At 45.0% G+C, this 17,776-nt stretch overlaps 1 protein-coding gene across 1 annotated transcript in view; it reads left to right on the top strand.

Moving 5' to 3' along the window:
- Positions 1 to 1,105: 1,105 nt before the first annotated feature.
- gse1b (Gse1 coiled-coil protein b) overlaps positions 1,106 to 17,776 on the top strand; it is a 114,551-nt gene continuing 97,880 nt past the window's right edge. Inside the window, exon 1 of the mRNA XM_076110044.1 lies at positions 1,106 to 6,525. The gene's annotated coding sequence lies outside the window, so the exon portion shown is untranslated. The remainder of the gene's footprint in view (positions 6,526 to 17,776) is intronic.

Genomic DNA, 17,776 nt, shown 5'->3' with positions numbered 1-17,776 from the left:
TGTTTCATATTGACCCGTATCTGTCTACATACCAGCTTTCCTTGCTACATGGATACATGCTCAAGCAATAAGCGGTACACATGACACGCACACTGTTATTTTCAGGAACAGACTGGAAGCATGTAAAGGATAACAAACATAGATGATTGTTTAGCTTCACTTTTTTATTCATTAAAGGAAATGCAAAATGACTTGATTCATTCATTTTCACTACCCGCTTAATCCTTTGTATGGTCATGGCCTGAAGGAAATTACACATTGCCAGATTGACCAGCATGGCTTATTACTACTAGTGCCTAATAATAGTTGTGTTATCTGCTATTAATAATTTTGTGCAAGTCTGCCCTTTATGGCTACAAACCTTCTTCACTCACACATTAACACGAAAGTACTTGGTACTGAAGTGCTTCAGGTGTATCCTCAAATCCTAGAGGAACTGAAAGACAAGCCTTGTGTGTGTGTGCGTGTGTGTACATGTAGTTAGTGCTGCGGTCAAACGGTCAAATTGTTTTTGCTCTGACAGCCAGGCTAAGCAGGAAGAAGCCAATCGATAGCACTTACCCTCTTCCTGTTAGAGTTCCCAACAGACTTGGGAGAAAGACGCAGCCCTGCAGTTGTCACAAGCTATATGTGTGTGTGTGTGTGTGTGTGTGTGTCTTTGCGTATACATGTGACTACCTGTCTGCACACACATATTGTGTATAAAGCATTGTGTCTGAGGCTGGGTAAGATTAAGTGCATTCATGTATTTGGAACGCTAGCCCAAGGACACACTGTAGTGCCATGAAGGAGCATTTCTCTTGATTTATTGACATCCATATAGCTTCTCCTCACCCTGCACCAAACTGCAGGTTTAACCTATCTAAGTCTCAATAAAAAAAACCTCTCAATTGTCTCAAATAGTAGATAATTTGACTTCTGAAGATAAACTAAAAAGGAAAACAACGCCCTACAGGGATCGATAAAGTATCACATAGTTATTGAGGCGTTTGTACCCATGCATCCTGTTCCCGGGGACAAACCAACCCAGGAAGTGACCAAATGTTTACTGGGCTACATCAAATACCGTCTTTCCCTTTCTTTGAGCTCCACTCTCTATCAGGATGCACATGTCTTACAACCATAACATCACTGCCATTGAAGGACAGGAAGATAGTGAGCACTGAGGTCACATCAGCACCCACTTTGGCTGATACACTGACCTCCAGTATCCTGTACTGCGGGGGAGTATACTTTTGCTTGTGTGTGCGTTGTGATTAGACTGAAAATGTACTGCTGATTCTTATTAGCAATTCTAATGTTTGCTCTATGGTCATGTCCAGCATCAGTTCTAGTGTTGCAGTTGAAAGACATCTTTTACTTGGCTATACATAGTCAACTGTGCAAGTGGTTTATTTTGGGTGAAAGCAAGTTGAGCAATATGCTACATGATGCATTTTGACGATATTGCACATTTTGTAGCTGTGGGGTTTACTATTCCAGCTGTATATCTATATGTTTTTGCATTTTATACATGTTCAGTAAACTTTTAAAAGTCCTAAAGAGTATCAGCTTATATTGAAAAGGGAACTGGCTGAAATGATAGTTGGTGCATGTGTGCACCTCTGCATGCATGCATGATCTATTTGTGTCTATTGTGTTGTTGTGTCTATCCATCGGCCCTCAGATCAGACTCGGTGCGAGGATTGATTCTGTGAGGCTTCCTGTCTTTCTGCCCTTGACTGACCCAAGCCTGACCTGTGTTTGGGCCCTGGGCCTCCTCGTGGCTACTGTATGGGCCTGCGTGTGTGTATGTGTGTTTAGTGTGTGCATGTGTGGCCAGCATAGGGTGGTGGGGTGTAATTTGAGCCCCAGGCTAGGACAGGACTGCTGCAGAGTCCATCCGGGCAGAAAAAAACAAGACACGGGAGCCGCAGGGTGGGCAGAGACAGAGAGGGCAGGACAGCCGAAAGAGTAAGAAGAGGGGAAGGTTGGAGAGGGAGAGAGAGTAATGGACAAAGAGTAGTGAGGCTCTTTTTAACTCGGCCTCCCTGAAAGAGAGATGTCAGTCTGTGTCAGTTCGCTCCACTAACCAGCCTGTAGCAGGAGAAACGGATCTCTCCCTCCCTCTCTCACACGTTCTTCCTATCTCTCCCTCCCTCCCTCCCACACCATTTCTATCTACTTTCCTCTCTCATATCTTTTGGTGATAGCTTTTCTGCCTCAGTTGAGAGAAGCGGAAACACTCCACAGCTCAGGGGAAAACAGCAAGACTAAGTAAAAGACCAAGCAGTGAACCAGTCATCTCTAAAAGGCAGGCAGTGTATAGTGCAGGTCTTCTCCTGATCACTCTTCGGGTGAATGACAACGGGCTGCTCCAAATGCTGTAGAGTAAGGCCCCGAAGGCAGGGCGCGCTGCCGGCTCTGCTGCAGCGTTTCCCTCAGTGTTTTGAGGAGGGCAGCACATAACTCTTCAAACACAGAAGGGATCAAATCTTCAAATCCCCTGGAAATGTCAACCACGTTTGAAGAAATGTCAGTAGAGCTGAGAACACACATCGGCCCGAGCGTGCGCACACACAGGCACTCGCACTCAACACCATGGTAAGAAAGGCAAAACGTCATATAGGGCAGTCACGTCCTGTGGGAGAAATCAGCTTCATCTCCTTCATTTTGCCAAATCTCATGGGAGAATCATTGTATGCCTCTGGAGGGTTTTTTTCCCAATAATGTAAAAGTTATAATCTGTGGCATTTTCACATGAATGAACATGCCATTACATGATGTAACAAAAGGTATTCAACTGGTAATGCCAGTGCAGTGACATGCACTGTCCAACAGCTGGACATGCATGGCACCAGAGGAAACTGAGGAATAATTTAATGATTTATTGCATGAAGGTCTTTTAAAAGTCTGTACTCCTCTTATTCTACTCTTCAGCTCGTTGAAATTATAATTTCCTGTAGTAAACAATTATTCAATTCATTTCTCTCTCCATAGTTCCCGTAACACAGATTATATGCAACACTGTGTGGTAACATAATTAATTTAACTTAAAAACTCATATGTAGATCCTTCGTCGTCTCAGGTGATCTCATCTGCAGCCACTGACATCATCCTGTGTTCCTATTGATCTATCCTCACCCCCGCTGACTAACTTATCGTCATCCTCAAGTGTATTTCCTGTCTAGACTGTCAGCAGTGTTTATGGATGGCCCTGGCCCCTGGTGACACACGCGCGCACACACGTGCACACACCTCCTCAGCTTATCGATGTATCCTTTCGCTTCTGACTCCGTCCTCCTCCTTAATGAATCTGGTAGGTGTTGAACTGCAGATGTTGTGCAGGGCTCAAGTATCGACGGACAACGACGTGATGAAAGAGCTTGTCCCTGGAGAGGCCTGGGTTAGGTCACAATGAGTGTGTGTGTGTGTGTGTGTGTGTGTGTGTGTCTGGGTGATGTGAATGTGTATCGCCCCATCACTCCTTGAGTGTCACTACTAGGAAGTGATATTGAGTCCAGAGTAGGCGCTTGTGTGCAAGACCGTGTCAGCACTGCTTCGAGAGGTTGATAGGTGAGACGTGGGTTGAGACAGGCAGATGACTAGAGAGGTTGCAACTGTCTTGATTGACAAGCAGCTCTCTCTCTCTCGAACACACTCGTACACGCACACAAGCACTCACACTTTTCTCTGTGCAACCCCGTAGGGTTCTCCGGACTCTCTGTTTATCTGCAGCTGCACATCAAGATCTGCACTTAGCTGCTAATATCTTGTGATCCTTTGGGGGCATACAATCCTCCTCCCTGCTGTGTGATTTCTGCTGGCAGTCTCTCACTGTGTCCTGCAACATCATCCATTACTTCAACTTCCTCCTTACCGATTAGAGGAGATAAGGCTGATCTGTGGAATTAACCTCAATTAGTACTACCTCTCGAGATCCTTCTCGTTTCACCTCCTGACTCCTGCGCTGCATCTTACATGTCCCTTGTCTATTCAAAGGGCATATATGAAGTGTGAATATAAAGTCAGACAGTTTAAATTGATATCGTAATATAACTTCATTCTAGTTGTATTCAGTCCCGCTGTGGCGTTGACGAACTTTACATGTATGGCCATCATCAGGTAAACATGTTAATTTGTCCAATACTTTGGCTATAACCAAATACCTGCAAAAATGACTATGAGCTTCAGCTGCACTTTGTGTTTAATGCTAATTAGCAAATGTCGGCATGACAACATTAGCTGCACTAATGATGCAAAAGGCAAACATTACTAGCTAAACGTTAACATTGTCGCAGTGTTAGCCTTTAGCTCAAAGTATTGCTGTGTCTATGTACAGCTTTTTTAAACTTCTAGTCTTGTTAAGCTCATAACTATTATGTCCACAGTAACACTGTAAGTAATCACGCCCCTCCCTAATTATATGGGCATAGATGAGTCATTTGGGAGCAATGATGGCAACAGCTAAATGCATACCATCAAATGTTGCCATCCCAGCTTGTTCTTTAAGGTATGTTGAGTCTTACTTCCCACCATCTGTTTTGTGGACAAGAGAAGCAACAATATCTCAGTGATTAGGTTAGAGAGGCTCATTGCCCTGACCTAAAAGAGCAGTTCAGACACTTTCCTCTCTTTATCCTTTCTTTCACAGTTAAATGTTCCGTGTGGGGAATTCATAAACAAGCCCCTCATGTGTGCACTTTAACTCAAACAAAGAGAGAAAGAGTTGGAAAAAAGACTGAAACCGACGAGAGCAGAAAGGGTTAGGAAACCTTTAGGCATGTTTGTTGTGTATATTTTCTAGAGTAGAGGTAATCCCCAGGCTCAGACATGACTATTTACACCTTTTGTTTTGCTTACACCGGGGGTGTTAGGAATACAGACTGGGGAGGCACACCCAACACGTCTCATTAGGAGAATAAGATAAGTAGAGGAACTCGACAAAGCAAAGAAGTGAATACCCCCATTCTCTGGTAACACAAATACACTGAGAATCCCAATACTTCAGTGGCATAGCCATTAACGAGAGTGCGTGGGAGAGATAGATCGTTAACTTGAACAAAGGGTGAGTTTATCGTTAAGTGAGGTGTGTTTAAATGTTTTTTTAACTGTGGCTGTCTGGGCTTGAAGAGAGTGCAGGTGGGCAGTTCGCAGAGAGGCAGTTGATACAAAAAAAACACTGACCAGCAGGTGGATTATGGGCCAACAGCCAAAACACGTTTTTGTGTCATAGCTTCTTTTGTGGTTTTGCCCACTCACTCCGTGACTGTAGGAGGAAGCACTGATGCACCTTGATGCTCATACATCTGCAGGTGTGTGTGTGCGTGTGTGTGTGTGTGACCACACGCACACAGACACGCATGTGCACACACACACACACTCAAAGCAAGATAAAAAAGCACTAACTACTTCCCCCCTGGCTCCTCATGAGAAGTCATTAGGAATGTGTCTGTGTGTTTTATTTTTAGCAGTGTGTGTTTAGGAGGGGTTGCGGAGTCTCGTCAGTCTTCAGGGCCCTCCTCTGCTCTGTCGCTCTGTGTCTCTGTCTCCAGCTGAGAGCTATGTATATTTCATCAGCCCAGGGTGCCTTTTTGTCTTAAGATGCGCTGCACCTCCCCTGCCTGTCTCTCTGCTGCTCTTCAATGGAGGGAGCCATCACAGCCTCTTTTAAACTCTCCCGCAGTTCTCTCTCTCTCTCTCTCTCTCTCTCTCTCTCTCTCTCTCTCCACACTGACAGCCACCCTCTGCTTCTCCCTCTGCTTTTCATGGTCAGCTTGTCTCTCTCCTGAAGGCTCATCCCTCTTTCCTCTTTCAGCTGTGGAGAGGAGCAGAGTAGAGCACATCCAAACAGACTTGGGCTGTCAGGAAAACTCTTTCTCTTTCTCTGTCTCTCTCCGTCTTTGATTCTGTCCCTCCGTCTGTCTGTTGTACGGCTCTGTCACTTCAGGGAAGGGACACTTCTTCACCCAGCGCTGCATCCCCTTTAGTTGTTGTCTTTTTATAGCAGAAATCTGAGTGCTGTGACAGCAGCTAAAAATGGTTGCACCAATGACGGGCTACATCAGCAGTTAATTGCTATATTTGCACCATCAGTGTTTTGTTTTTTTCTCTTTAAGTTGTATTATGATCTCAGTATTTCTGTTACACACTAATAATGGTGGTATATTTTTGTTCTATATAACATTGTCAGGACACCCCTTAGTATATGTGTGTAGCAGACTCAGAATCTGTAACTAGACTAGTGGACTTACATTAAAGTCACTCATTGATTCAATTTTTATCACACAATCCTTCTCACACAATCAAATCACAAGTTCCAACTCTCTCTTAAATAAGGACGTTGTCCTACCAAAAGTATCCCTTTATCTCTTGTATGTTAATTATGTCTTTATATCTTTCAGGCATGTACTGTGATTGAGAGTGCGGCTGGAGCCAGTAAGGAGGTGGACTCGGGGCCATCGCAGCCTGCAGGTGACCACACTCCTTCTCACCTGGTGACCTTGGAGCCAGAGAAAGCTGACAAAGCTGACCGCCCACTTTCCAGTGAGTATAGCCCTCCCTCATGCCAGATCACTGTCTACAATGTTTTTATGTTTTATAAGCTTTTTCTTGTATGAGCCATTTTTTTTTACGCTACTCTCCTCTGTCTCCATCCTTCTTTTACCTCTTTTTTTATTGCTGTCTCCTAAAGTAATGCTTTCTGGTTCACTAGAAATCCTGTTCATAGGATGTGATTGTGGAGTCGATATCATTTCACTTCACACCAATGTGATCTTTGATGGATGTTAGTACAGACCGCTGCAATTAAATATCCCCGTGGCCATTCTCCAATCACTAGTAGCATCATCTGACATGTTTGTTATATTTGTTTACATTTCTTAATCTCGTCACTCTGTGAGAGAGACGTTCACTCAGAACATGCAGTAGTAAATGTGTTGGTTGAGCCTTCATCATTCAGCTACGGAGAACAAGCCATTTCCTCTGAATATACATCTCTTCACTTAACGGGGCATCTTATCTCTGCTTCCTTTTTCCTGTGTGAGGTGTCCTTTTGATCCTGTTGTGTGGCAACACAGGAAGCAGTGAGACCCCTGCAGTAAATGAGATATGGTCTGAGACAGCTCTTACGGTCATCGAAGAGTTAAAAACAAAAAATCTCATGAGTTCGTCTGTTCAGACTTGTGATGTCATGTCTTCTAACACTTCATCCTCTTGTAACTCTTCAACCACACTCCTCCACCACCATTATATTTTATCTATACCTACCTAACTCTTTGTTTTCCATCTTTTGTCATTGCAACTGTCAACCTATACATGCTGCTGTGTGAAACCAGATGGAGATAATAACGATTTCCCTGCAGTTTGTTTTGCAAATGTGCAGGTGATCTGGTCCCTTCACCTCCTTTCACTGCATCGTTGTTTAACTGAAGCTGCTTTTAATTGTCAACAATGCAAATCCAACCTGCCCACAAAACATACACACAAAGACTCTGAAACCCGACATTTGTTCACACACAAATGCACACACACACACACATGCATGCCCCACTCTTTTTTCTTCTTCTGTTGTTAATCTAAGGTTCCACTTCGGGATCCAATGATCAGGTAGTTTTTTCCCTCGACCCAGGGCAATGGATTATAGATATTATGGTCATTTCACTTTCATCTCATTAATCTGCAGTATAGTGTTCGTCCAGACAGATGAGTGAGCAATTTGTTTGGCATGCTGGTGACGGACGGGATGATGGTGATCAAACGAGACTGAGAGATGAGTTGGAAGACGGCATGATGAAGCAGGGGCAGACACAAAAAATAAGTGACATGCGAGTGTGTATGTGTGTGAGTATGCCCCAAGGGAGGCCCTCACTACAGTGGGTTTTGGAGCTCAATGCGTTTATGTAAAAAGTGCTGCTGTCTCCTCTTATCAGTGCAGCTGACTGCCTTTCGACTGGGTATCTATTACCGTTCTTCCTCTTTTTTTTGCACTTATAAACACAGGAGTTATGTAAATCTCATTTTCTTAACCCCTCCACCCTCCCCTTTTCACTTTCTCTCCTTCTGCTCTATCTTTCTCTCTTGCTCGCCACATCTCTCCTGCTCACGCCACTCTCTCTCTTTTCTCTAAGGCTATTTCTGTTTAGCCATGAGGGCCCCTCTGTCGTTTACAGAAAGTCATCTCAAGCTCTCTCTCTCCAACTCAACCGGCACACACACACATACAGGCACACCAGCTCAACCACAACTATCAAAGGCACCTGGTTACACAGTCATGACAAAACAGGGCCACTGCACACCCACAGACACACATACACTCAGAAGACTGAACCTTCCTCCCGGTGGTCCAGTGTGGGTTGAGAGCGGGTTTTCATGAGTTATTTAAGTGCTCTCCATCATGCGTGGTGTGCTGCGGCTCACACTGACATGACACGGCCCATTTCCTCCGTTCAGGCTAGAAACCTGACACAAGACACACTTGCGGTGTTCACACAGAATAGATAGAGGTGCACAATCCATCATGATCTTAACACTGTTGGGTTTAAATCATTAAATGGGCCCCGAATACAACAAAGTGAGAGACTTACGATTATAGACAATTGATGTTAGACAGTCTTTCTGTCCACTGCAGTCTGGGTTTTAATTGTGCTTGGTCACAGCTCTAATGTAAATGTTTGCTTTGACCAGTGGCATACAGAGAGAGGGAGGCAGTGGGCTTTCACGTTGCATTGTGGTGTTGAAGAATTTTTGTATGTAAGTTAAGGATATTTCCATATATACGGAGACAAGATCTCCCATTTCTCATTTCAAATGTCCCAACATGTTATGGCCCGTCAAGGCCCTATCAGACAGGAAACAGACTGGAGTGGGGAGGATGTGACATCTGGGCTGACCACAATGTGCTTCAGGTCTGTGGACCTGTGAACACATTCGATGAACACTTTATATACATCAGCAGTCACTCAGGCTCAAAACACCACACAGTTAATACATCACTATTAGTGGTAAAGGAACAAGGTGAACCTCCCTGCTATACTGTCAGCATAGACATCTAATATAGGGAAAGGGCCACAGGACTAATGTAAAGAGTAAACTATATGGTCAGGCAATTTGTACCATTATGCTTCTATTTGTCTGCACTGTCAAAGCAGCTACCACTCTTACCGCTGATGTGAATTTAGCCTTTTTCAACATTTGTTCTGTTTCCTTCCACTGCTTCATTACAGCCTTCTCTCCTCAATCTTGTCATGCTGAGCAAATGCCTTTAGCGATATGTATGTTTATGTTTTGTACTTAATGTGTGTCTCTTAGAATTACGCATGCTGACGATGTGATTGTCATGCGATAGACTGTGAGTGTGTTTTGATTGCAACAGCACAGCTGGACTTGGCAGACTTGGCAGTCTAGTGCGCTTGGCTGCTGGCCAGTTCAATACAATTACAATTAGCCCCTGTGGGAGCATGGAGCATCACTGAAGATGGGGTGTGGGTGATGGTTGTGGCACAAAGAGGGGGTGGTTCACAGTATCTGGCAACCTGCCTTTGCTTGGAAGAAGGATCAATATCTGAGCTGTTGCTTCAGCTGTTGTGGTTAACATTTCACATTAAGAGTCTTGCATGGAGAACACATCAGTGAGGTTCAATCCATAAACAGACATGTTACAATAGCACATACACCACACACACACACAAACACATTAAAGGAGGAAAAGTCTTTCCATGAGAGCGTGATTACAGCCGCCCATCCTTGTATCTCTTGTCCAGAGAACGGAGCAGCAGGTGGAGGGATGAGAGTAGCCGCGCACAGAAAGAATGGAGACGAGGGATGACGGGAGCAGTGTGCGTGGGGGTGGGGAAGGACGATATGGGGAGGATGGTGAGAGGAGGACAAGGACACTGAATGGAGAGATGACAGGGGATGTGTTTGGAGAGAGAGATCAGAGGGTGACAGAGGAGGCATGGAGAGGAATGCCGCTGCTTGCCCCCCTCTTCCCTCCTCCCTCTCTTTTCTTCTTTTCTTTTGTCCCCCTCAGTAGGGATGACAGGAGGGTGGGCTAACTTTGAATGGCAATGACAAGCTTGCCACCGCTCCCATGAAGCACAGCAGATGGAAGTGTGTGTGTGTGTGTGTGTGTGTGTGTGTGTGTGTGTGTGTGTGTGTGTGTGTGTGTGTGTGCATTTGCGTGTGTGTGCGTGTACATGCGATTAAAATGCCACTGGAGACCAGGGTATACAGAGTCTCTTGGCAGCGCCACGCTTGGCAGAGCGCCACCTCACTGACCTCTTTTTCCAGCCCAGCAGAGTGGGCGTTGAGGTGTATGTGTGTGTTAAGTGAGGGGAGTTGGTCTCAACAAACAAATATTAATTCACAGTGTTCCCATTGTCTGTTCCATTATGTCCTTCCTTCAGGGGGCAAGCGAGCTGGATGGCCTGTGTGGTTGTTTGCTCATCCATCTATTTGAGTAATTCAGTAATGTAATGATCACAGGATTTTTGAGAAACAGAGCTCTGTTCAGCAGTGTGGCGCCAGTCCTGGCGGGCATGGGGGAATTAGTCAGGAGACAGTGGGTTTGGCACTGTGCCTTGGTTATTAGCCACTCACAGGGTGGGCACGGGGTTGTGCCCCGACTCAATCCCTCACTGTGTTTGCATGTGTGTGCTTAATGTGTTTGTTTCTGTGCGTGTGTGTTTGTGCGTGTCTACCATTTGAGTCAGGATTCTCCTCTGGTCACACTAACCTTATTGTGCAATCACTTCTGGCTGATTTGTACCCTTTCCAACGCATTCCTCTCTCCGAAAAAGCTGAGAAACAGGCTGTTAACCCCCTCTCCCCCCTCGCTCTCTCTCTCTCTCTCGTCTTCCCTCCGGATGGGTTTGATTTAGTGAGTGTGGTTTTCCATCTAGACTCTGGGAGCCAGAGAGAGTAGACTTAAGGAGAGACCTATGGATTCACAGCCAGCGGAGCACGTCATTACTTGGCCATAGCTCATCAGCAGATACATCAGCAGGCTGCAGGGCTAATAGATGCGAGCTGTCGCCGTTCAGGAAGTAATAAACCTCTCTTCGTTTCATCCCCTTAATTATTTCCTTCTCACGAGTTGCATGAATTGCACTAAATGATGACAGCAAAAAGCAACTGAGAGTGTATTATATTATTCAAGGCTGCATATTTGTCTGCATTATGGTACGTATAATGAAACTTAAACTTTGTGCGACTTTGACCAAATAATTCCTCTTTTGGGTTTGGGAGAAGTTATATTTAGGCTTTGGTGAGGCCACCTGATGTGAGGTTAATGCTCAGTGTAGAGCAGCGAGGTCAGGTTACAGACATGTTTAAGCAGTAGCCCTGAAAAAAATGACCACTTAGTGAGAGACCTCCAGACTGACCTTTAGCCTCGCAAAGGAAACCGGTGTTCAAGAAGGATTAAGCCTGACTGCCTGCACACTCACAGCTGTTTGTATCTGTCTTTTTTTAATTTACAGCAGACAATGTAATACAGCAGCACAACAAACCACTACCTCAAAGGAACTGTAGAGGTGAGCCAATCCATATGTGGGTGAAAGTGTTTTATACAGAGGAACAGGGTTTTATCACCGTTAACAAATGAGGATGAATATTTGAAACGCTCCTTTCCTTCTGTTTTACCTGGTGCTCGTGTTGTTCTTTTTGTCTTCTCCTTCCCCTTTCCTTCCTTTTCCTTTATATCACATTTTCTCTCCCTCCCAATCTGCAACCCCATGACTACAATCATCCCTTTCTCCCACCCAGCCTGCCCGTCTCCTCCCCCCCTCTCTCTCTCTCTCCCTCCTTCCTTTATGCTCGTCGATCCCTCTCTCCTCTCAAACTATCCTCCACTGTCAGGCGACTTGGCTTAGGCTAAGTGCTTTTTGCTGTCTCTGCAGGTGGGATTGTAATAAAGCTTGTCAGTGGAAGACATGGGTCGCACTGTCACATGCTCTTTGCCTCCCCTCTGTTAACTCTCTCCCTCGAACCATCCCCCCATAACTACCCCCTCCCCCTCCCCCACCACTCTCCTCCAAGATCCTCTGCTTTTATTTTTCCTCTCTCATTTGTCTGCCTTTTCTTCCCCATTTCGTCTTGCTCTCACCCAAAACTGTGCTCCTTGACTTGTCTCTCATCTCTCTCTCTCTCTATCTGGTTTCCTTGCCAACGGCACTTTCAGGAACATGATGATGAAGAACAGCAACAGGAGACACCCCTCTCAACATAACAACCGCACACACACACACACGCACACACACAACCCATGTAAATTACTCCAGGTGAGGTTGTATTGTTTGCCCAGCTGCTCCTGCTAACCAGCCTCTCCTGTTCCATAGAAAAAACCGCAGGCTGCATGGAAATCAGCTTCCTCTACACAAAACAGTTCGCTGTCTTTTTATGTGTGCTCACAATGTATGTGCTTGTATGTTTGTGTAGATGTTTGTGCTTGTCACTGCTCATAACACTCAAAGGTTATCTAAAGGTTGGAGCTTGTACACTATTGGCATGCAGGCTTTTCACATTCATTTAAACCCATTTCTTATTCCGGTGTGTGTGTGTGTGTGTGTGTGTGTGTGTGTGTGTGTGTGTGTGTGTGTGTGTGTGTGTGTGTGTGCACAGCTTCTAATTGATATAGCTTATACACAGTATCTTACTTGTTCTAGCCACTGGATGGCAATACTGAGCCCCTTCTTTAAAGGAATCCTTCTTCACCTCCTAAAAGCCACTGTTCATTCACACATTCACGCGAACACACACTTACACGCACACGTATTCACAGGCATACACACACACAGCCCTCTTTAGTCTGAGTTAGCCCAGGCTTGTATAAGGTGATGGAGTGCAGTGAATAATTTAGTCCTGGCCATGTTAATGGCTGACAGCGAACATGGCCTCTCTACTCTGCTTTTGGCCCATTACGAGTACATTCTGTTTCACTTTCACTCTTTCTTTGTCGTTCTTTTGTTTTTTTGCATTTCCTATTTATCTTATTCTAGTGGCAAAGTCTAGACGTAACTTTGTTTCTAATCCTGATTGTATTACGAAGAAAGGAAAACTGTCTTTAGTCGAAATTTATAATGGATTACAGAATCAAAATCAGAATCAGAATCAGAAACGATTTTATTGCCAACTACGTTACACATAGAAGGAATTTAGCTTGTTGATTTGTGCGTGTAATATATATAGTGCAATAGCAAAAGACATCATTTTAAAAGAGAAAATATGAACATTTACAATAAAATATGTGAAACAAACAAATTAAGAGTACGTTTAAAACAAGTATGTTATTAAAGTGTCAAGTGTAATACAGTTGTGCAAAGGTGCACGTGTAACTCTAAGTCATTGTCCCGGGGAGTCCGAGTCAGTGGGGGTCCTGGGCTTTGTTGATGAGCCCAACTGCAGATGGGGATTACAGTAAATATTTAAGGGTTTTTATGAATGTATAAATGTAAATCTTTTAACCAACATTTTCTGGTGGTTTAACATCTTTGTAGCTCATCTTCATTTCATATATTTTACTTCCTCTGTGCTCCCCCTTTTCTGTTTTTCACCTCATCTTCTCATCCTCATTTTCTACATAAACTGTTGAACATATTACAATGTGTGTGTGTGTGTGTGTGTGTGTGTGTGTGCGTGTGTGTGTGTGCGCGTGCCTGTCTAGGCCCAGTCAAGCACTATTAATGTTATGATTGCCCCACTGGGCTTCAGCTTTCTGTGTGTGTGACGTGGGTGAAGAATAATATGACCCTTACACTAATGCAATCACATACACTAAACAAATTATAGCTCCCTCCCTCTCTGTCTCTCTCCCTTAACTTCTCTCGATCTCAATTCAACAATGACGATGTTACATGTGGTGTACGTGGTTTTCAGCTTGTACAGCCTATGTGTGTTTTCGTAGGCCCTGCCTCGCTCCATTTTTCTCTCTGATACGATCAGTATGACTGTGTTTGGGGCAGTAGGAGCCATGGAGGCTGGCTAGCAGGCTGCAGCAGCGCTGAGGTCTGGCCAGGCTCAGGCAGGCTTGGGAGGGATTGAGAGTGACGTGTCCGGGGTGAGACACCCCATAGTTGGGACTCCCCACCAGCTTCTCTGGCTCCAGTCTGGCTGATATAATCCAGCAGGGCGTGGAGAGGAGGTGCTCCATCTATCTCCTAGCCACCTCACTCCTCTCCTTTCTTGAGCATCTTTCTGTCACATCAAAGTGCTCATCCCCTCCATCTTTTACCTCTGCTGTTCTCACCAATTCCTATTAGCTACATTTCATCCATTTGTTTCTTTCATTTTCTCAGCCGCACCCCTTCCTCTCTCATTCCCTCTCCTGCTGCTTTTTTTCTGTCTCTCCACTGCATATCCCACATATACTTTTCCTCCTCCATCTCTCTATCTCACACTCACACAAACACATCCAGAACCCTTGAAGCGGGGTCATGATTGAGGCGTGCCGTTAATTAGCCGACAGTGGTTGTTGTAGCAAAGCGATGGTAGGGTGTAATTAATTAGGTTGCATGTGCACAGTGGGAGAAAAAGAGGGAGAGGAGAGATGGAGTGAGAGAGAAATACCGGCTATCAGTCCTCCTTTTATCCTCTGAGCTCAGATGAGTTCCCTTAATGAGAAAAAATGAGATGCTCCCAACCGGGGAAGAAAGCATTTTGTCCTTTGCATGTTCTCTCAGCCTCTCCTCTGCTTGTCGTTCTGTCACTGCCTTGTTCTCTTTTCATCTGCCTATCACATCCGTGCTATTGCTAGTGGGGTGCCAGTGAGTTGGAGTCACCAGCCATAGATCTCCCACAGTAGAATGAACACAGCCTCTGGGACACGTCCAGACCTACTCATACAGTGCTGACAGCTATGCCAGAGATGGCATTTAGCAGAACAGTGCTTGCATTTCTGTGCATTTGTTGGAGTTTATGGATGTTTACGGATGCCATGTTGTAAAGGCTGCTGCTCTATTGTATGTGTGCAAGTACTTGGTGGTTGTGTTTATCAGGAAAACAAGGGAGAAATAGAGAGGAAGAGAGAAAGACGATAGGTGGAGAGTAGGAGGGAGGCAAGAGGCGCACAAACACTCAGAGCTCCATTGATCCTCTCCTCAGTTCAACACTGACTCCTTGACCTCATTCAGAAGCACCTCTTTGTGTGTGTGTGTGTGTGTGTGTGTGTGTGTGTGTACGTCTGTACAGCTGCGTGTGTGTATGTGTCAAAGGCCTAACCATGGTGCGATATATTTGTTTACAATAACCGCAGAGAATCTCAACCTGTGTCAACCTGTACCCTTTAGCGGCCTCATGAATATTTAGATGCACGCAGCGCCCTGCCCTCGCATCACACTCTTCTTGCATAACATTTCATTTTCTTGGAGACACTAATGCATGCAGCACAGCCCCCCACCTCCAGCATATACATTGGCCCACTCACACACTCCTCCATTCTTAGTGTAAACTGTCCTGTCCTTTGTGACTGAAACTGTCCTAGGTGGCAGGTTTATGGACAGTTTATCAATGTCAGCGGAGACGGACAGCTATTTACAGCCCATTTTTAAACAAGTCGGACACTGGCAGTTAGCATAAATCCCCTAGTAGGATGAGCCAGTGGATAACACACATTGTCGACCACATAAATCATCAAATACACACATTCTGTATACAGCAGGTGATCATTCGGTCAACCGCTCAGTCCTTTTTAACCTTCGTAATACTACGGACATACCTTACACGCAAACGTCACACGCATGCTGTAGATCTGTATCTTAGTTATTTACAGCTCCCTGCCATCACATTAACATCCAGCACTCGCTTTTCCTCCCGTCCCCTTCAACTATCATTTAGCTTTACGAGGTGTCCTAAAAGAAGCCTTAGGTGTGCTCCCCTCCCTCCTACCCTTTAAGTTGGAGATATTGATATCCTCCATAAGTCAGACGTGCCTCTCACTGTTATCGAGGAGAAATTGATGACAAAAGGGTGTGACAGGAGGGGAATGGAGCTGGCAGGGAGTCATAGCAGTTTGCCTGTGTGTGGAGTCTGTGTTTGTGAGGCCTGAAGTGTGTGCTGCATACCAACAGACCTATTAAGAGAAAGAGAGGAGTTGGTTTTGGCGAGGCAGCAGGTTAAGTGAAGGAGAGGGCCGCTAATTTGAGAAAGAACTGAGACAGAGAGACAGAGATCTGGACCGATAGGGAGGAGGAGGGAGGCAGATCGGTTTCTTTCTTTATGAGCTTTCGCTCTGTGTAGGATACTGTTGCTATAAACAAGAGGTCAGCTGAAGAGTGGCTGTTTATAAGGTCCATCTCTCAGAGTGAGCATATCAAAAAGCCTATGAAATCCTGATCAGCCTGCTGTGGTTTGTGTGTCTTCTCTGTGTGTATTTGTGTGGTTGTGTTATCTGTCAGAACCATTAGCAACCATCTGTCTCACAATCTCAACAGAAAAAAAAGAGCAAAGTTCTCTTTGTGTTGTGTATCATGCTGTACGAGTTAGCTTGTAGTTATGTGTTTCCTTGCAACTATACGTCTATGAATGTTGTGTGCATGTTGCAGCAGAAGGTGCAGTGTGATCTGTATCTGCTGGTGAGACGTAACAACAACAACATACTGTTCTTACTATCACAGAAACACACCTGGTTATCGTTCACCATAGACCTTCATGCGTGCATCGCGACATGTTTTTGTGCAAACTGCATTTGCATACAGTAGGTGTAGCTACTAGAGGAGATTAGAGTAATCTCACATGAAGACCAAGTCACCTTCACCATGTGGTTGGTCCAAGGTTGCGTCGTGCTAACTTGCTCAGCACACAGCATTTTGTTCATCTTCAGATGTGGCTAAATGGTGTGATTAGTAAACTTGTTTACTGTGTGGTTTTTTTTTTGTATACTCACTGCCTGTGAGTGTGTATGTGTTTTTGTGCGCTCCGACTGCTGTTTTTTCAATTCCACTGGGGATAAAGAAAAGGTTTGTTTGATTAATTAATGATGTTAGACATGAATGTAAATGATCAAAGGAGCAGATTTGCATTTTGTGTTTAATTATTCATGAGCTGCGATTGCTCATGAATTAGGACACCTGTGAGGGCTTTCTCCTCTCAAGCTCAGACACTTGCTCATGCACATTTGCAGACACACTTGCACATCCTGGGATGTGACCTGGTGTGTTTAACCAGACCTGCCCATCACCCCTGCCTGTGTGCACTACTGTGCACAGGGATGCAGGTCAATGCAGGTTCATGTTGGTATTATTAGGTTATGCTGTCCGCTCTGGCTTGGGTTCAAACGTTCTGATTAGGTTACCATGTAGTGCTAAGGCTCAGACTGTCACCCTGACTGTATGATTCATCTCCATGGAGACAAGAGAAAAGCTCTGATCTAATTAGCCTTACTGCTGCCATCTCAGACTCGAGGAGAGGGCCGGGTGGCATGCATAAGGCGAGAGGAGCAAGTGAGGAAGAGGCAAAGGGCGGCACGTAGAGGTTGTAAAAAGAAGGATAACGGTAGAAGAGGAAGAAAAATCAAGTGGAAAGAGAGGGGCATGAGCTGACGCTAACAATAGAGCGCTAGATAAAAGCAGGTATTATGTATCTTCTTTCTCCGTCCCCTTCCTCATCTCCCCCCTCATCATCAGCAGCATCCAACTGCTGCACAAATGGGCCCTTGTTGCCATGGATATGAGCAATGGTTCTCCCGTTCTGCTCGATGGGGCTCAGTGATAAATGGCGGGATGTGGAGGAAGTTAATAATTCATCCCGGGGAGGGAGCGACCATTCTGGAGAGCGTTACCTAGCATAATGGGTTAAGTGCAGC

This window comes from Anarhichas minor, unplaced genomic scaffold (assembly GCF_050575085.1).
Source record: "Anarhichas minor isolate MPS153535 unplaced genomic scaffold, ASM5057508v1 ptg000042l, whole genome shotgun sequence".
In the NCBI taxonomy this organism is placed as follows: domain Eukaryota; kingdom Metazoa; phylum Chordata; class Actinopteri; order Perciformes; family Anarhichadidae; genus Anarhichas; species Anarhichas minor.
The sequence above is the reverse complement of the archived record's forward strand: the minus strand, read 5'-3'. Positions and strand labels throughout refer to the sequence as shown.